Source organism: Primulina eburnea, chromosome 11 (assembly GCF_022965805.1).
Source record: "Primulina eburnea isolate SZY01 chromosome 11, ASM2296580v1, whole genome shotgun sequence".
Lineage (NCBI taxonomy): Eukaryota > Viridiplantae > Streptophyta > Magnoliopsida > Lamiales > Gesneriaceae > Primulina > Primulina eburnea.
Window position 1 is genome coordinate 38,081,272 of NC_133111.1, and position 22,022 is coordinate 38,103,293.

At 34.1% G+C, this 22,022-nt stretch overlaps 1 non-coding gene and 1 pseudogene across 1 annotated transcript; both read right to left on the reverse strand.

The window, feature by feature from the left end:
* LOC140805802 (protein transport protein SEC24 B-like) overlaps positions 1-19,724 on the reverse strand; it is a 48,974-nt pseudogene extending 29,250 nt beyond the window's left edge.
* LOC140806447 (small nucleolar RNA R71) lies at positions 122-223 on the reverse strand. The gene has a single exon (XR_012112521.1). It is a non-coding gene; the product is annotated as a small nucleolar RNA R71 (small nucleolar RNA).
* Positions 19,725-22,022: the final 2,298 nt, after the last annotated feature.

Here is a 22,022-nt window from a genome sequence, read left to right on the forward strand (position 1 = left end):
TGTATGATTGTATATTTTATCAGATTTATACTTTTATACTGATATGTATAGGAGTTTGATTCCATTACCTTCCGCATTTTAAAAAAAAAATTTAGACCATGTTTATTATAATTGATTAATTAGTCTCAATCATGATTAAGAAGATGATTAGCGTCCGGGTCCCCAGTTATGAGGCATGTGAACGTTTCAAAGATTTGTTGAGGAGATGTCCACACCATGGCTTACCTATCTCGATTCAGGCACAAACTTTCTATAATGGTTTATCTTATGCTAGTCGTTCAACAATTGATTCAGCTGCAGAAGGACTATCATGATAAAAACACCGGAAGAGACGTATGAATTGTTGGAAGATTTAGCATCGCACATTTACCAATAGCAATCAGATAGAAATGTGTCGAATAAACCAGCTGGAGTCCATCAAATCGATAATTTCACTGATATTGCTGCACAGTTGGAAGCTCTGAACAATAAAAAAGACAGCATGAGTGTGACAGCAATGCAGTTTCAGACTATCACTTGTGATCTGTGTGAGGGAAATCATATTAGCACTGAATGTCAAGTTGGGATTCCTTTTCAGCCAGCTGAGAAAGCAAATTATGTTGAAAATAGGCCACAGAACAATATCTACTCGAACACCTATAATCTGGGATAAAAGAATCACCCAAACTTTTCATGGTCTACCAAGAATCAGAATCAGCAGAATGTTATGAGATCACCACCTGGATTTGCACAGCAAGACAAGAAGCCGAGTTTGGAGGAGTCGGTGACTAATTTCATATCAGCAAAACTAGATTCAAAATCAAGATGCTTTGATTAGAAATTTAGAGACTCAGTTGGGACAATTGGCTGGCTTGTATGATGGTTGCAAGAACTCAATGAACTTTGCCAAGTGATACTGAAAAGAATTCGAAGGAGCAAGTGAAGGCTGTGATACTCAGGAATGGAAAAGACATTGGTTTGGAGATGGAAAGCAACGAGGACACTGAAAACGACAAAGGTAAGTCTACTATCATTACACCTAGCACACCACCCAAGCAAGTAATTATCCCTCTCCCATTTCCTGCAGGTTTGAAAAAGTAAAGATAGATGCTAATTTTGCCAAGTTTCTTGAAATTTTTTCAGAAATTACATATTAATATTCCATTTGCTGATTTCAAAGTGAAGAACAAGTTTTAGTTCAATCACAATTACAAGCTTACATCTTTCAAATCTACATTCATTCAAGATTTCTGAGCACACTTAAGATATCAAACTTCAAAATGCTCGTGGCACACGCATATCAAAACATATCAGATCTTTCAAGGATCACTTTGTGTTATCCCGACCTACTCAAGCCATTCAAGCTAACCGTTGGATTATATTGTCTTTTCTGGTGAACCATCTTAATCATCCAGAATTTGTTTAAGTGAATACTAAGAGTTTAAACTTAACTATTGATAAGTCCTAGTTGAAGTGGGTGGTTACAAAGAGTTGTATGAATATTTATTAAGTGGAAGATGGGGTGACGAAGGTGTATTTATCTCCGAACATCCATAAAATAATTATCTTTTTACATTATGCAAAATTCACTACTTTTTCATATCTAGACGTTTCTTGTTAACTGCAAATTGTATTATATATACTTTGTCATTAGTCAAGCCGCACCGTTTCCGCAATTATCATTTTTCAGTGGTCCAACTAAGCTAACCATTCTAGAATATCTCTTAACAGATTTAAAACTATCAAGGATAGCATAAAGTTTAGGAATTTTTTAAAAAGGTTTGTTCACGACCCCCTCTAATCCAATCCCAACAATTTATCTGGAGAATCTTTGAATTATTCTAGAACCTGTTTGATGGCACTTTGAGACGAAATTTTGGTTACGAACTTAAGAAATGATCTGGGCGATCTTTGGGTCGTTAGAGCATTTCGATCCAACCATGTTATATATTATCTCTAGTGTCTTATTCTAAGCATAATTTAAAAAGAACGGTTTATGCATTGCATATTTTTAGGTCTCATTCGACTTTTTTTTTAAACTCATTATACCTACCCACATGAGCTTTATTTATTTATTTATTTTTCTCATCTTAAAAGGAGTGTAATTTGATGAATGTATATTGCTATATCTTGTTGAGCTTATTAAAAAAATATATTGAAGAATGAAATGAAAAAAATATGAGGAAATGTTTTATGGTAAAAAATCCAAATTGGCCAAGGCTTTAATAAAAGAAAGAAATAGCCTTGTGGAAAAAAGATTTGAAGAACAAAGGCTAGAGGAAAGAAAAAGAGCTCATATGTTTGCAAGTATTCATTATGCTATCTTCTTTGTGACACCCAAGCAATTACAACTGAAAAAGACCTTGATCTAAATTTTGTGAAATCATAGTTTCTGATCAAAAAAATGTTAGAAGAGAAGTGCTTGAAAAATAAATAGACTTATGGGGTGCTTAGGGATGATCTTGATGTTTATTGGCTTGCGCTGTTTTTTTTTTTTTTTGATAATTAAATTGATAATATTATTAAAAAGATAGATTGTTTCTTTTACATGAAGTGGACTAGTGGTCCACTGTTTGATGCTTGAGATTGACAACAGCACACACACATGTTCCGATTTTGTCATATGTTGCCCGATTTAGGAGAAAACATGTATCTCCAACTTTGACAATAATTCTTGTTTGCGTGTGAGCCATATTTCTGAGCAATAATTAGTTTATAAACTAACTCATTCCATATTAAAAAAATGAACTTATCTATTTTTTTTTAAACTTGTTCGAGGACGATCAAGTACTAAGTTGAGAGGTAAGAGTTGTTCCTTTTCCCTAATTTAAGCCTAGATTCCAAATTAGAAGTTTTCCCTTCTTCATACCCCCCCCCCCCCCCTCCTATTATATCTCTTGAAAATACTAATCAAGGTCGTGTGTCACAAACCATGTATTCTCTAGAAGCAACAAACTCAACGGTCCCTCTGCAAAGCTCAGGCCTTTCATCAGCATCTCTGCGCCTTCCATCTGGACCTAAGTTGCACAAATAGTCACAAGGAGTTTCATCCGTAAAGCCTGCAATAGGAAGGTAAGAAGTGCTCCCCAATAAATACGGTGTTGATGTGTCCACAGAAGTTGAAATAGAGATTCACATTTATGAAACCTAGGACAAAAATACAATATTAAACCACCACATAGAATCCCACAAAAGAGAGCTGAGTCTGTCACCCAACGTCTAAAAATCAGAGTATATGAATTGTACAAACTACAAATCACATGACTAGCTTGTTACAACAGGACTTTAAACAAAAGGGTGGTTCTTACCACAGAAGTTGCAAATGAAATGTCTGCCTTGATCAACAAACTTCATGAAAGGATTAATGTAACCTTTGCAACGAGAACATCGAATAGGACCAGTTTCACCAAAATCGACAATCTAGCACACATGATGGAGTTCACATGAAATTGTTCAGCTTATAGGTCAAGTAAATGGGACCAACAAACTAAGAGGGATAGTTTTTTCTTATATACATGAAATCAAATGACTAAGTAATAACCATCAGCCAATTTAGTGCAAGAAGGCTAACAAGCGGACAAAATAAACCCGTTACAGTTGCTTCCTCCTTACTCAGTTGAATGACCATATCCTTTCAGTAAGTTCACAAAATCGTGTTCCATTTCATAAAATAACATTATTTTTTCAAGAGTACCTATACTCCCTCCTTACTCATTTGAATGACCATATCCTTTCAGGAAGTCCACAAAATCGTGTTCTGTTCATAAAATAACAGTTTTTTTCCAAGAGTACTGTCACGACCAGCGCACCACCAGCAAATGCCGAGCCCAACCCAACTTCTTCAAAAGATATTGTTTATCAAAGACACACTCATGGGAAGTACAAGGTGGTAGATTTCTAGATTTATCTTGTTTTTAAATTCCTTACATAAGAGCTTATCTCAATTAGTTAGGAAGATATCATTTGGATTAGATAGGGTTTTTTTATCTTAATTAGTTAGGAAGATATCATGTACGAAGATATCATTGAATTAGATAGGGATTCTTATCTTTTAGTTTGGATTGTCAAAACCTTGTAAACATATCTATCAGAAGTGAGGAAATAAAGGATCGAATTGTGTTGCTTCTACCAAAGTCGGAGATCGTCAGGTTCTCTCTTGAGCCTCAATCCCCAATTATCAAAATAGCGAGACATGGGCGAAAATCTCAGAAACATGCTCACAATCTTGCGAGTGGTGAATTCTCCATAAATCGCCCCATAACTAGATCCATTACCCGAGAACATAACAAGTACCCTCACCTAAAGATACTTGGTGGAACTCACACTAACAGCTAACCATTACTTTGTAGGTTAAAATTAGCATGCACATAAATGTTGCTTTTCAACCCTCGTCTAAACTTAACAATTCAAATAAAGGTATCAACTGTGAACAATGACTCATCTTCCTATAAAAATACTTTTCTAATTAATTTGTGAAGACCTTCTACAAATTCCCGCTGTTCACTCACATGCCCTAAATAGATTAATCATTCATATTCCATATGGTTTTCAGTTTCAAATTGTCTTCAAAACGACCACAAGGTGAAACCAAAATGTCAATTCAAGCGTGTACATTGTAAAATAGACTAAATTGCTACTTTACCTCAATAAAACATTCAACTATGAGTTTGACTAATGATGTTCTTTGAATAATAAACAAAAACAAGGCAGGGGCAGGTAAAAATTGAATAGCCGAGCCCATACATCGAGTATGTCTTGCTTTATACTTCCACACACGAATTGGAGTTGTGTAATCCACCTTTACTGAATGGAAAATTCACTTGTTCGAATTTGAGGTACTCACCCATCTGCTGCATTTTGGATGGGTTCTTGTTCATCTGTTATAGACAAACGGTTTTTCCAAGAATCACCTCGGATCAGGTTCCAGTTATTTTGGATTCGGAAAAGATTAAGTGGGGACCATCGCGTTTTAGATTTGAGAACGTGTGTTTGAGGCACAAGAGCTTTAAACCATCAGTCTTGTCATGGTGGAATAATGCAGAATTTCAAGGATGAGAGGGTTATAAATTTATGAGAAAACTCAAGGCTCTGAAATGAGACATTCGAAAATGGAATGAAGAGATTTTTGGGCTAGTGGAAGTAAAATTAAAAGAGTCTAGAGAGAAAATCAGAAGGCTGGATGAATTAGAGAGTGAAGGGCGGCGATCTGAAGAAGTATCAAATGAAAGAAAGGAAGCAAAATAGTTATAAGAAATGGTGTGTCAAAAGAATCAGATTAATAACCAAAAAAGTAAGGTTAAATGGATTAAAAAAAGAATCATAATACAAAGTTTTTTCACTCGCTTTTGAACCAACGGGGGAGTAAGGCCACCATTAACATATTGGAAAGAGATTATGGATCGGTTCTTTAAGGAGTTATATAGCAAATCAGACACGAGGGGCTGGAGTACTGAAGGAGTGGAGGGGTGCCCCATTGATAGATAATTGAGTCGAGACATAGAAAAACCTTTCTCAGAAGAGGAGGTCAAGAAGGCATTGTTTGATTGTGGTGGATGTAAGACTCCGGGATCGGACGATTTTACCTTGGCGTTTCGTCAAGAATGTCGGGATATTGTTAAAGGAGATTTAATGAAGCTTCTCAATGAGTTTTTTGAAAGCGGAATCATAAATGGTGTTACCAATGAAATGTACCTATTATTTATCCGAAAGAAAAAATGATTCGATCAAGGTTAAGGACTTCAAACCGATCAGCCTTACGACAGCTTTAAGATAATAGCTAAAGTTTTAACTGCAAGGATTAAGAACATGTTGTCAGACACAATATCATAATCTCAGAATGTTTTTGTTGAGGGAAGACAGATGCTCGAGTGTTGTCTTATTATGAATGAAATATTGGAAGAGGGAAGGAGGAACAAAAAAATGGTGGGTATTGAAGGTTGACTTCGAAAAAGCATAGGACAATGTAGATTGGGATTTTTTGGATTTTGTATTAAGGAAGAAGGGATTTGGAGAGAGATGGAAAAGGTAAATCAAAGGATGTGTATCGAATGTATCTTTTTCTATTATGATTAATGGGAGGCCAGAGGGTAAATTTAATGCACATAAAAGGCTTAGGCAAGGTACTCCTTTGACTCCTTTTTTGGTTGGTTGATAAAGCTAAGGACATGGATTTAATCAGAGGGATCTAGTTTAGTAAAGACAGGATAGAGATATCTCATATTCAGTTTGCGGACGATACAAAGAGGATCATATCAGATTTTTGGTGGAAGTTGTAAGATCTTTTGCAACATGTGTGGGTTAAAAATCAATTGGGGAAAAAGTGCTTTGTTGGGCATCCAATGTGAGAAGAAGAAGTTGAACAGTTAGCTCAGCAAATTGGATGTGGTAAGGAGAAGTGGCCGATTAAGTATTTGAGAGTGCTTTTAAGAAGAAATCCATTACAAGTCTGGTTCTGGGAACCCATTCTGACTAGGATGTCGAAAACGTTGGCAAGTTGAAAGAGAGCATTTCTGTCAAGACGGGAAGGTTAACGTTGATTGCATCGGTTTTAAACGCACTCCCGATTTATACATGTCTTCTTTTAGGGTACCTAAGGGAATAACGGATGCGATGGAGAAAATTTGAAAGAAAGTCCTTTGGGATGGAGCTGATGGTGATCCACAGTCATTTGGTTGCCTGAGAACATGTGTGCAAACCTAAAGATAGGGAGGATTGGGTATTGGGAATATTGTTTTGAGAAACAAGGCTATGTTGAGGAAATGGTGGTGGAGGTTTTATGTCGAAGATGGGACGTTGTGGAAGAAAATTATAGTGAGTAAATATAGGTTACAAGAGAAGGTTTAGATGCGGGTTTAGCAAGAAATGTGACATTCAGATGCCCATAGAAGTTTATTTCCGATCTTACCCGACTTTTCAACAACTAATGAGGATAAAGGTTATAGAAAGTAACAACGCTAGGTTTTGAGAAGACAAATGATGAGGGGATTCTTCCTTTAAAGATCTTTAGTTACCCGTCTTTATTTCAGCATTCTGTTATTTTGCTTACTTTGACAATTCGTCGTTTTTCCCAATCATGGGATTTGCATTTTTGAAGGGTTCTGAGGAATGAGGAGTTATTAGAGTTGACTGAGTTATAGGTGAGATAGATAGGATAAGGTTGATTGAAGGGGTAGATGATATACGAGTGTGGATGGGGATTCTTCTGGTCTTTTCTCAGTTAAATACTTCTTTACTTCATTCTTTCCCGAAAGTAGCTTTCCCGCTTTTCTTATTTCTATGTTATTTAGAAGGTTCCAGTTCCAACAAAGATCTAGGTATTCTCGTGGATAGCGATTCTAGGTAAGTTCTCAACCTTGGAGATGATGCAAAAAAAGTGGCCCTCATGTCCTATGTGCCCAAATTGGTATGTGTTGTGTCGGAAGCACAGGGAAACAAAGGTTCATATGCTCATTCATTGTGCATTCATGAACGGTTTGTGGATTAGAGCTTTGAAAGAATTGGACTTGGTTTGGGTGGTGCCGAAGTCAACGAAAGATTTATTCGCTATGGATTTGACGGCTACTTGGCAACAAGGGAAGAATTTTTTGGCAAGTAGTGGTTCATGGCATATGTTGGTCGATGTCATTAGAGAGAAATCGAAGAATTTTTGAAAATACGGAATAAAACAGTGTCGAGTGCTGGGATAAAATCAAGATCAAAAATTGCTACGTGGATTGGTGCTAATGAAGAATTTCAGAATGTGTCAATCTCATATTTATTGAGATATTATGCTTTTGTATATTATTTATAGGACAACAATCTTATGTAGTTTTTGGTGACAGTGAATCACTAGTTCACTTATTGTAATTAACATCTTTTAACTTATTAATAAAATATAGTTTTTTATTTTTAAAAAAAACCTGGAATCCATGTAAAATTTAACTAAGGATCTGGTGCTGTTATGATAGCTAACTTCTTTGTATGACGGAGAAGCTAAGGAATCCTAAAATTTATGATAACAGAAGTACAGAACCTGATGAAACAAAACAAAAAAAATAACAATAATTTTTGCATTACTTGGATGGGCTCCTCAGATGGATGTAGAAGAGCTAAAGGCTGAACCAACAAAGCCAACTGCATACCAGAAGTTGACAATAGGTCTGCGGTACATGGAATCTAATAAAACAAACAAAAGCTCCATCAGTGGACAAAGTTGTAACTAAATGGCCAAACTAAAGGCATAAAAACAGAAAATTATAATACAAAGAAGACACTAGTAAAAGGGGTTCAGAATTTTTAAAAAAATTATACGATACACTTCACCTGATTTATAGTGCACCTAATGTAGCGAGGACTGCAATTCCCAGCATCTTTGACAACATAATCACTAGTTGCAGGCTTGACAAAACATAGAGAATCAGGTGAAAAGCATATGATAAAAATGTGATGACATAAATGAATATTTTACTCATTTGATGGTTTGAGCATAATGTCTACCTGAAACACAAATTGCAAGAAGTTTCTATAAACAAAACTAAGAATTTCAAACGAAATAAATAAAACTAGTACTTCAATTTTCTGATAGATGACTAGCATAATTACCGGAGGAGGATTTGCCTGATTATTCTGACGGGTCTCATGCAGAATCACAGCAGTTGGAGTAAGGTGAGGAATTTGGTTGGGGTCAATTCTTGATTGTGGTGTTTGACTCAAAGCCATGGTTTGATTTGAAAGTGGAGGTGGGCCAGGTGCCATTCCAAACATCAGCTGTTGTTGCATAACGCCAGGAATGGGAGGAGGTCGAACCACCTACTACATGAACTCTACAATTAGTAACTAGAGTGTAATCAAAATTGTGTTATCTAACAGCTCACTTCAAAAAAATAAAGTGACCTTGTAAAGTTGCATCCCTAGACAGCTTTAAAAACAAGGAGAAATGCTTCATTTAATGTGTATGTATTATTAGTTCCATTTGGCTTAGGATCAATTGGTCGCCAAAAATTCATCCAAAAGGATCAAAAATCTGTCAAAAGCGTAGTCATTTATATGCAACACTAATTGTAAGCTCTGACCACAAATCCGATGTTCTTTCGACTGTGAATCTGATAACCGAAACCAGAAAATCCTAAACCAATATATAAGTAATTTCACAGGAAAAGTGAAACAATTTACTGGAATTGTATCTTTTAGCAAGTATGTTAACACTTGAAGCTTGTAATGAAGAAGAGATACATGAACCTTTACTCTACCCACGAGAACTATACCAAAACACAGAAGTGTGTTGTGAACAATATCTATAAATACTGCTGAATCAAGAAAATGATACAATGCAATAATATATGCAAGCACGCCACAAACAAATTAAGGATCCTCAAACATGTTGAGTTGTTCAGCAGGTCCACCTACCTGAGAAATTGAAATCAGAAGAAAATTTTTCAAAGGTTCATAAAATTAAACTTGAATGAGAACTGTTTAATTTCTTCTACATTCAATACAAGAGAGACGTCAAATTTGATATTCAGAAGAAAATCTAGAAAGCTCTGCCACTTCCCTGATCATGTATACAGTATAATCCTTACTGTTTCACTTCTTTTAACCCCTTGGACACAAAAACTCTAATGTCACCTCCTCAATTCACTTTTTCCATTCCCTTCATTTCAGTTATCTAGTTCTCTTCCGTTTCTTGTTTAATCCCGAGTTTGACATCCACCGTCCATCCAAAACCAATTAAGATCCATAAAAATTGCACTAATGATAAGGATAAGGGTGTTGTAAATTGATATGGCATGGAAAGGGTATCACACTGTGGTAAGGAAAATCTGCCATATGGATAAAATGGTTGCAATGTGCAAAAACATGAGCAGAATCACAACATGGTAGTGAGAAAAGAAACAGGGATATTCAAGTATTTCCGAAAAAAAGGTGGTGCATACGTCGAATTGAACCGACTTAAACTCAGCCTAGAGCTCAATTTTACTTGTTAACAAGATTTAGACTAAAGAGCTCATAATCTTTGTTGTTTATCATTATGTGGTTTTTATGTACTACAAAAAATTATTCGAAGCATCAACAAATTAAGGTTACATTTGAACAAGTGCTTTATCAAATCTCTTCCTTTGTTTGTTTAGCAGAGGCTGGTGAGTCATTAAAGCTCCCACCGGCGTGGTTGTTCGGGAGCAGCTAGGTTTTTCAGGTTTCTCTCCTGGCGTGCTTAAAAATTGCATAGTCCATTAGCACAAGCCACCAATCCACGCCTTCAAATTGAATGTGGATGGAGTGCTTAAGGGAATTCAGATGACCTTGCTATTGGAGGGATGGTTCATGATTCATCAGGAAAATTCCTTGTGACATTTAGCGAATTTATTGGAGAGGGTACTAATTTAAAAGAGGAACTCACAGCTTTGTGGAAGGGAATTTTTTGTCGAGACTTTAATTCTATCCTCTTTGGATTGAGACTGACTCCCAAGTTGCTATCAACGTCATTAAATCTTCGAAGACTAACTGGGAATTGTTACCTCCATTTGATCGTTTTTTATTCTCACCCCTGCTTTATCACATACATCTATCGAAAAGGAAACCAAGTTGCTGATGAACTTGCTCAGGAAGCGCATCTGCACATAGTGCTAAATTTTTTTATGTACAAAATATTCCTAGGCACCTTTTGTGTTGTATAAAGTTAGATAGGACTAGTTTCTCATGTTTAAGAGCTCCTTATGGATTTGGCTAGTTTTATTTTGGAGGAGGTTATTGGTCTAGCCCCCTTCTCCCCTCTCTTTTTGATATGTAAACCAGTAGGAGTCTATCAAACCACCCCTGCCATGACCACGGCGGTGTTTTCTTACAAAAAACTAAATTTTAAAATAAATTTATTTTCAAATTTTTATTTTATATTTTAAATAACATGTACAAATATTGTCATGAATATAATTATTAAACTGAACTTCCAAGCCAAAGTCCTAGTTAGAGCTCACAAACATGATCATTAACTAAGACTCGCCAGTAGAGCTCATGAATCCAAACTAAGCTCAAGCTCAAACTTTTTTATCTTGAGCTTTAACTCCTTTACATTTCTAGACAAGGCAACATGATAAAGACCTGTTTCAACTAGAGATTTTTTCTTATCTAGAACTAAATAGGTTCTGCTTCCATCATGTTTAAAGATCTCATCAACAAATCAAAGTCAACCTACGTTTCCAACCCCAAAAATATATCATCCAAATTACATCCCATGGGTTGTAATTAACATTTGAAAACGTCTACAAGAAAGAAAGATATCACCCACTGGACTAACATCATATGAACAAAAAAAAATATATACCTATAAAAGTGTGGATGATGGGCAAAGTTTTTTGATTGTGATTTTACTACATTGCCCAAAAACATTGCATTGTTTGTATTAATTGCATGGGCATTGGTGGAAAAAATATATAAAATTTAGGGACAAATTTGGGATAATGGATTTGTAATGTATTGATTATGTATTTAATTGAGGTATTTATTTTTTTGAACTCATTAAATACATGATGATCATAGTGTTTTTATTTTTTTAATAGAAATTGTAAAATAAGAAATTTTGAAAATAATATTACATAAAATTGAATCGATATTCGATAATAAAAAATACATTAGAAAAATAATATTTTTTCATACATAATTCTTACAAAAAATATTAAAAAGAATATATATTTAACTATTATACTTATAAAAGTATAAAATGAATAACAAAATTTTCCTTGTAAATTTTCTACTATTCTCATAAATTTTTTGTTAGATTAATTACATGAAAATTTTCTACACAATCATTAAATACATAAGGATTATAATAGTGTTTTTTATTTTTTAATAAAAAATTACAATATAAGAAACTTTGAAAATAATGTTACATAAAAATTGAATAGATATTTGATAATAAAAATACATTAGAGAAATAACATTTTCTTGATACATAATTCTTAGAAAAAATATTAAAATAATAGATTTTTTTTAATTTAAAAAAATCATTAAAAATATTAAAAGAATATATATTTAACTATTATACTTATAAAAGTGTAAAAATAATAACAAAGTTTTTCATTGTAAATTTTCTACCATTCCCTTAAATTGTGTGTTGTTAGATTAATTGCATGTAAATTTTCTACATAATTTATGGGAAATCTATGCATAAAAAATGAATACATGTTTGATAATAAAAATTTATTTTTTTTATCTATAAACCTATGTTAGTGTAGATAATTGGCAATTTTTTCAATTATCAAAAGATAAAAATGACATCCTCATCAATACAAATCCAAAAATTCAATAAAGATATATTTGTAAATTTCTAATTGTTGCAAGTGTAAAAAGGAAATATCAAATTTTTTTATTTATTCCACCTAATATATAATTAATTAGTAGCCTAATTATTCCACATCATATATAATTAATAGTCTAATAATTGCTAATGAATTATCACTACAATATACATTGATTGTAATAATTTATATCACTTCAAGAATAAAATGTAATTCTTAAATTAATTTTCTCAAATAATCCATCTTTATACTAAGTTTAAATATTTTATCCTTTTAATTTTCTTTCTACATGTTATTTTATTATTTTAATGCAATTTTGTAATTATATTTTAGTGTAGTTTCTAATTAAGTAATAAATTATAGTATCACATGAAGATATAAGAAAAAAATAATTATATATGCAATAGTACAATAACATGATAACTATATAATAATATGAAATTTAATACTAATATATTTTATTATTTTTTAACTAAGAATTGAAAGTAAAGAATTTAATAAATTATTTAGTAGAATTTATATCAATAATTATGAATTTTAATATACTAATAATATCATAAAATACGAATCTGATAGAAAAATTAAGATAGTTAGCTATGATAAGAAATTTAAATATTTTAGTCGCACTTAAAATATATATATATATATATATATATATATATAAATATATAAAAGACAAAGTCTTTTAGTGGAATCCTTCTTACAGAGAAAGAAGGAGTGACGTATGAGTGTTTAAATCCATAAAATTCCCGTGTCTTTACATTCACAAGTTTTTACATTTCAAACTATATTTTGTTGTTTAGATTGTCAACTGGTTGAAAATATCATTAGAAATATTGAACCGTCTTCCACACTTTTCACGTGGTTCATATTTATAACCGTTTGAGAAAATCGTTCAATCTTGTAAAAATGATTGAAAACAAATTTTAAAAGCAAATATTTTATAAAGAGTTTATTCACCCCATCTGAATTCTTTCCTGATCCCAAAAATATACAATCACTAAACACATATAAATACATACATACATACATATATATATATATATATATATATATATATATATAATTCGTAATTGATGGCTTAATGAAAAATATAAATTATATACTTTTAAAAAAATTATTCATTAACTAATGTATATTAGAATTAATTTATCTATGATATATAATTCTAAAGCAAAATGTAAAAAGTTACGTAGGAGGTTAAATAATATTTAAATTGAGTATTATAGGTTATATTTTATTATCAATATTATTATTTCATTAGTTTTGATAATATTTTGATGAGTTAGTCATAAATATTTTTAATTGATAATTATTTGTCCTTAGTGTGCTTCACTTATATAAATTATGATTTATGCATTTATAAAATCCATAATCTGGTTGATTTTTAGGTTATCATACCTTATACGTGGTGCTTAGATATATATATTTTCAAAATTTGTTTCAGTTCAATTCATTCTATATATTATGCTAATTATAATTTATTATATAACATAAAATTAACGACTTGAATTTCAATTTGAGAAACAATTTTGTAAAGTATATAAGTTCTTAATTAATTTATTCGTCTAATATGACAAAAGACTAAATCAATATAAATAAAAAATGATTCAAATTGTTTTTAAAAAAAATCAAATTTTCATTTTTCTTAAATAATTAATATTTACGTGCATCGCACGTGCTTCTTGCTAGTATCTAAAAATATATACAATCAACAAAACTAAATGATGAGGAAATAAATTCACACTGTCACACATAATACATCTATTGGCGCCTAGCAGGTTTCCCTGACAAGCAATTATTTAGTTATCATTTGCTCTATATGACCTCTACAATCGACTAGCCGGAACCATAGCAAAAGTAAGAACTTTGAACCAGTAACAAACAACGCATTCTATAGATTCAATTAAAGGGGAATATAATGAACTGTGGAATTCAAAGTTCACCTGCTGTGTTTGCGATGGCAAAGTTTGCATCACATAAGGAGATCCCGAAGCTTGGAGCATTCCTTGAACAGGTGCTGAAAATGGTGACGAACCCGGTGATGTTCGCACGTTTAGTGGAGCTGAAAAAGGTGGTGGTGGTCGGCCCATAGCAGATGTTGCACCAGCAGGTGGAATGCCATAGCTGGGACGCATTTGTGGAGGTTGAGGAGATGGTCCAGAGGGCAGTATTGTCGGTGACTGCGGAAATACAACTTCTGGCCTTGGCATACTGCTACTCGTGACAGGAGGGAATCGGGGTCCACCTGTAATCTGTGACCTGGTGATGTGAATCTGGCCGGGCATGGCGTTCAACGGATTGGAAGAGTGTTCACGGAAACATTGCATGGACTCATGAACAATCGAGGAGAGCTTGCAAGCAAGATTTCATGTCTTGAAGAGTTCGTGATACATGGAAATGAGATTGGAGGAAGGCAGAACGCTTCGCGCCCGAGCGGTAAAACATTACCGCCCGAGCGCCAAAGCGTCGGTGCAAGAAGTGAACTCCAGAACCATCCGCGCCCGAGCAGTAAAACATTACCGCCCGAGCGCGAACAGTCCAGAAGACCCCGCGCCCGAGCGGTAGAATCTCGCGCCCGAGCGCGCCCTGTTCCGAGAAAAATATTTGTTTCCTATTTTAGAGTTCTATTTGTTTAGGTAACTAGATTTATTATATCTTTTTGATTTGTAGTCAATAGATGGACGAATTATTGATTGATTAAAACAATTGATTATTATTCATCTTTTATGATATTTTATCATTGAGAATTCTCTCAACACAAGCTTAAGTTTCGTTATAACGTTTGCGTTGTATCAAATCAAACTTATCAAAAGATTTATCTTTTGTGGCGTTTGTCAATCGAATATCACGAGGGTTGCCAAGGACGGGTTCTTTGGAGGTTCTCTTGAACGCGATTGCTTCTACCGTTGATTAGTTGTTGCTAGACCGCGTGATCTAGAGGCGATTATCACACCTATCAATTACTTGTTTCAAAGATCGGGAAAAATCAAAGATCTCGTGGGCGGGATCGCGTCATTTGGTATCAGAGCTCAAGGTTTTTGATTCAAGTAAGCGTATCCATTCAATTCTTCGTAGAATTTTCAATACCGATTTTCGTGTAGCGATTTCTACGGATTTGTTGAATCAAAAAAAAAAAAAAAAATTTCGCGGTTACTATTCATTGCCGACACTATTCATCGCCGGAAGTACTATTCATAGCGGCGTGTTCATCGCGGCGGAAATACTGTTCACAAAAAATTTGTGATTACTGTTCATTCGCCGGATTTACTATTCACGCCGTATTTACTGTTCATCGGAAATTACTTTTCATCCCCGGATTCGCGAATACTGTTCATCGCGAGTACTGTTCATCCGAAATTACTGTTCATGTCGAGAGTACTGTTCACGGTACTGTTCACCGAAAAAAAATAAAAATATTTGGGTGTTTGTTGGAATTTTAGCGCTTTTATTTCAGCGTTAAGTTTGTCCTTGTCATTTAGTCGCATTTTAGTCAATTTCCAAAATTGCTTATTCTTGTGTGGTCTAAGTGAGTCGAATTTCAATCGTCTCAGGATTGATCTCATAAGTTTGATACGTGGAAGCCACGATACTTAAGCGTCCCTTGAGAATTCTCACTTGAGTGAAAATATTTGAGTGGAGTGAATTTTCATTGGAGTGATTTGTGGGGTTTTGTGGTGAGGGAAAAAGACGAGTGCGAGTGAATTTTCATTAGAGTGACTAGTGAGGATTTGTGGTGAGGAAACTTTATTTTTTTATTGTTTTATACTAACCTTTTCTTGCAGGTATAATGGTTGACGATCGTCAATTTCAAAGCTTGTTAAGGGGGTTGGGTGAAATGTGGGAGAAGGAGTTTAAGCCTTTACATGAAAGGTTGGATAGGCTTGAGTGTAGTGCTAATGAGAAGAGACGAGGTAGTAGATTTGGTGGGGATAGAGTATTGCATTTGGATCGTTATGATGATAGGAGATTTGATGAGGATAAGGGGTATAGAAGCCGAGAAGGGTATAGACTGAGTGGCACGAAGATGACCATTCCATTTTTCAGTGGGGAAGCCGATCCAAAGGCGTACCTTGAGTGGGAAGAGAGAATGGAGTGTGTATTTGAGAGTCGGGATGATTATACTGAAGCAATGAAGGTAAGACGAGCTTGCAGTGAGTTTACCGACTATGCTACGACTTGGTGGGATAAGTTAGTATTGCGTAGGAGACGTTGTGGGGATGACCCTATAGTTACGTGGGATGAAATGAAAAGGGTGATGAGGAAGCAGTTTGTTCCAAATCACAATAATAGGAGAGGTGGTGGAAGTGACTCGTAGAAGGAGTTTTTGGCATCCGCACGGAGGTCGAGTGAAGAGAAAATCATTGTTAGGCCAAAGAAGGAGTCGAGGCGTCAAGCTAGCAAACATGAATATCAAGTCGAGTGTGGAGTTGAAGTGAGTATTGATGTTGAACCTAAAGTGGAGATTGAGAGAATTGAGGAGGTTGGTAGGCCACTGATTTCTGATTTGGGCATAACATTTTGTGGTATTGAGGGTGAATCCTTAGATGGTGAATTTGCTTCTAACGTGTGTGCTAAAGAAGAGAAAGAAGAAAGTAGTAATAATTTGTTGCACGCATGTTATGATTCATCATGTACCTTTCTTGATCAATATAGGTCAATTGTAACTACTGATGATCAACTGCAATTTAATTGTGAGAGTGAAAAAGAATTTAAAATGGCCGAAAGAATGAGTGATCAAAAGAGTGAGATGGCCATAGAAAAAAAAAGAAAAAGAAAATGCAAAAGAGGCCAATAAAAAAGAAAAGAAAAATGAATTTAAGGCCCAAAAGAGTGAGTATGAGTGTGATTTAATCTTGTATAAATCTCTCCAAATACCTTTGTACGAAGATGAGATTTATATATCTAGTGATGATATAGCCGGTTCAATCCCGAGCAATATTAATTCTTTCTTGCAGGACTTTGGCGCCCTCGAGATGAGGAGGCAAGTGAGTGGCGAGGATGGATGGGTTCAATGGGTTGATCCACATATCAATCGAGGAGAGGTAAAAATAGTTGTTAATGCAACAACTATGATGTATGAGCTATTTCCCCCTATTAATTATGTGAGTTCTAGTTTTTATGGGTTTGATATTAGTGAGGAAGCTCATGCTTTAAGTTTCGATATTATTGATTGTGATTCTTCACAAATTGTCAAAGTGATATGTATTGAGAATGGTGAAATATTGCATGGATCAAGTTTAAATGTTAGTGATTATGATTTTTCAAAAGTTGTCAAATTGGTGAGTCTTTGTTATGACAATGGGTTGTATGCATTATGCTCAAATCTTTGTGATGTGTTAAATGTTTACATGGGTAGTACATCTAGTGTGTCCTATTTACATGATTCATATTTGCTTGATGATGGCATTGGAAAGAGCATAAATGAATATAAGGATTTTTATGTGCATGATGAATACAATTTTAAAGAGAATAAATTCTTCATTCTATTTTCGTTGCATGAGTTACTTGCTAAGGGGGCATATTGTGGTGGTTTAATTGCTGATAAAATGCATGAATTTCTATGTTGGATACATATGAAGAGGTATGTCGAATGGTGTGGTGACGAGGGTCTTGCATGTATGAAGATAGCAACTAGGCTACGGTTTTGTGACATGCATGACTTAATTCTTATTCCTAGTGAACTATGGTTGTGTACTTGTGTGAAAATTTTTGTGTTGTTGACTAGGTCTAAGAAAGGGAGGAACTTAATTTTTGTGATACTTAATGGTATTTTATCATTTAGTGTCATTTATTATTTGGTGTATGTTGAAGTTGATGAGTTCATAGGAAAGACAACTGTGATGTTGGTATTTCCCGTTCTGATAGAGCGAACAAACGATAGCACCTACAAACATGATTTTAAAGGTAAGCATATTGATGATATACTCCTTGTTATTACTAACTTGCTTCGTTTTTGTGTAGGTGGGCAAGATTTGAGGACAAATCTTTTTGAAGAAAGGGAGTATGATGTGAATCTGGCCGGGCATGGCGTTCAACGGATTGGAAGGGTGTTCACGGAAACATTGCATGGACTCATGAACAATCGAGGAGAGCTTGCAAGCAAGATTTCATGTCTTGAAGATTTCGTGATACATGGAAATGAGATTGGAGGAAGGCAGAACGATTCGCGCCCGAGCGGTAAAACATTACCGCCCGAGCGCCAAAGCGTCGGTGCAAGAAGTGAACTCCAGAACCATCCGCGCCCGAGCGGTAAAACATTACCGCCCGAGCGCGAACAGTCCAGAAGACCCCGCGCCCGAGTGGTAGAATCTCGCGCCCGAGCGCGCCCTGTTCCGAGAAAAATATTTGTTTCCTATTTTAGAGTTCTATTTGTTTAGGTAACTAGATTTATTATACCTTTTTTATTTGTAGTCAATAGATGGACGAATTATTGATTGATTAAAACAATTGATTATTATTCATCTTTTATGATATTTTATCATTGAGAATTCTCTCAACACGAGCTTAAGTTTCGTTATAACTTTTGCGCTGTATCAAATCAAACTTATCAAAAGATTTATCTTTTGTGGCGTTTGTCAATCGAATATCACGAGGGTTGCCAAGGACGGGTTCTTTGGAGGTTCTCTTGAACGCGATTGCTTCTATCGTTGATTAGTTGTTGCTAGACCGCGTGATCTAGAGGCGATTATCACACCTATCAATTACTTGTTTCAAAGATCGGGAAAAATCAAAAATCTCGTGGGCGGGATCGCGTCACCTGGTGTAAATGTAGGTGGTACATTACCAAGTGAACCAGAAATGCTTGTGCGGGGCAGAGGAGCAGGGCCTGATGTCAGAGGGGAGGAAGGAAAAGGTCCTTGCCGAGGACCAATCCCAGAAGAAGAGGAAATGGCAGGTCCACCGATAGAAGACGGTAATGCCCCAGGAGGGGAAGGTCTTGATGCAAAGGGAGGAGGCTGAGCTACAGGTGGTCGGCCACTGGGTCTAGCGGACACCATATTTGAAGGCAATGTATTTTGACGAGGACCGTTCGGAGGGGAAGGGACTCTAGGAATCACACCTGATGGGGGTATTGCTGGTCGGCTTCCAGTAAAAGGCGGGGTGGGGTCTGTTGGCGAAATGGTGTGTTGTGAGGAGGTCTAGATATGCCACCACCCATATTACTTGAACGCTGTTGATTTAGATTATTGATTTGTAAATTTTGCATGTCACTAGCCAGTACATTGGGATCCACGTTTGGGCGGAAATTGCCCTGCGAAGGTCCCCCAGAGGTTGCCATGAGTTCTGAGAGTGATCAGAATCCTTAGCATTCAAAAGCCAGTCTCTTTAACAAACCACCATATTTAATCTCACCCCCAATCCCCTCTAAACTACAAAGTAAACAAAAAATGCGTCGAGAACCAATCTAAAACTGAAATTGAGAATTTCACACAAAAACTGAATAATTAACAATACATAAAACCTGGCACATAAGAAAAACCCAGGCTAAACCCAACAATCCAAACAAAGGAACGTCAATTTTGTGCGTTAACGACAGCGGTATAGAATCAATTCTCCACCACAGAACTTTTGCACCTCCGGCCGGCGATAAAGGGCTACATTTGATTTATCTCCATGGATCGAAGCTGAGTGAAAAAGATAACTATTAAAATTATATTAATTGCTTTATCTTGATATTATTTTTCTGTAATGTATTTTAATAGTAAATTTTATTATTACATTAAATTATTTAATAATACGTTTATTTATTTAAACTAATAAAAATCAATTTCATTATTCTAATTAATGTTTTAATGAATATTTTTTGCTAATTAATGTTTTAATGAATATTTTTTGGAATAAATTAGTTTTTGTTAATAAAATGAAGTAAGGTGGTTCACAACCATGCGGGACATATTGTTTATTATTTTTGGCATGAACATCGACAGATCTAATATGGTTGTTTTTATGCATAATTAGTCGCGATACAGGAGGCCTCATATTAGTGCAAGAACGAGGATTAATGATTTAACAAATTTCTATCGATTCATTATTGGCGGTGCAAGGAGTCAATTGTCCGGACGATGTTACAAAAATTAGATACTCACTGAGTCACTTTCGAGAAGCTAAGTTGTTTCACATTTGTAGATCGACAAATGTGGTTGCATATAATGTTACTCGTTTTGTTTTTCCTTCCCACTCTCATATCATATGGGAACACGGAAATTTTTCCTTTTTGTTGGAGAATCTTACAACAAAAAGCCTTGCTTTTGATCAATAAAATTACATGATTCTCCTGTGAAAATAATAATGATAGGGAATATTCATTTTAGTGTGGAGTTTAGAGTTGATGGGATAGAAATTAGTTTTATATTTAATGTGAAAAATACATTATTTTGAAGTTAATATTACATTAAAAAAGAGTAATGAGTTTGAGATAGACTCGATGTAATAATACAATTGTATGTCGACAATTCTATTTTAAAATTTTCTAATTTTTAAATACAAATATAAAATAAAAAAGCATACTTTTAATTTTCAAACTATAGTATTATTTATATTTTATCACAAGCCTGCAACATAAAATTGCAGCATATAAAATTTTGATTTATCAGTTTTTTAAAATTTGGGATAAAATGTATCAAGATTTGATATTAAAAGATGATTTCTCTGTTATTTTATATTTTTGTAAAATATATAATTTATCACCTAGTGATTTATAACATAACTTTTGTGACATAAACTTTGTTAAATTTTTTTAATGTAGATACACAGCATGAAAATAAATATGTATATTTTAATTTTTATTTTGTGAGTTTATCAACTATAAATTTGATACATAACTATAATAAAAAATTCATAAATAAAAAGATAAAATATAAATTTTATTAGTTTCCATATCTCTTTCATAAAATCTAATGATTGAATAAAAAATTAATCAAAAAATTTATATATTTCTTAAGTTACAATAAAAAGAGTTAAAAGATATAGTAGGTTTTTTGTGATATGGTCTCAACTCTGCTCATATTTACAATAAATAGTGTTTTTTCATAGATGACCCAAATAAAATATATGTCTCACAAAATTGACTTATTAGACCGTTTCACATGAATTTTCTTGAAAGATATATTCTCGAACACTGAAAATAAAAATTTAAATTTTTGCACCAAGTAAATATGATTTTTTACTTTTTAACACTATCAAATATTCAAATAATGGATGATTGCAAAATTTTAGCTTCTCCATATGTTTCAAAGAATCAGAATCAAGAATCTCATTCTCTAGTTACCCTCTTATACCTTTTTCTCGGGAGTGGGTCTCATGTGATACCGTCTCACGGATCTTAATCTGTGAGACGGATCAACCCTATGGATATTCACAATAAAATGTAATATTCTTAGCATAAAAAGTAATATTTTTTTATGGATAACCCAAATAAGAGATTCGTCTCACAAATTAGACCCGTGAGACGGTCTCACACAAATTTTTGCCTTTTCCCGGATGCAAGTGCTTTAGATTTATCTTGATAATAATGTTTATTATTTATTATATTTATGTCTATGTATGTGTACACACAATTCCTCACAAGTTTATTTTTCTAAAAAAAAATTCCTTACAAGTTTCTATATATATGAATTCCTGTATCTTGCTTAAATCAAAAGTCGATCATCATAATTTTTCTTTACAGCTTTTGTATCATATATTGAATATGAAATATAAGTGTCACATCATTGATGAACACAAAAGATACATACGATTGATGGACAATATAAGAAAACTGTATATATAGTT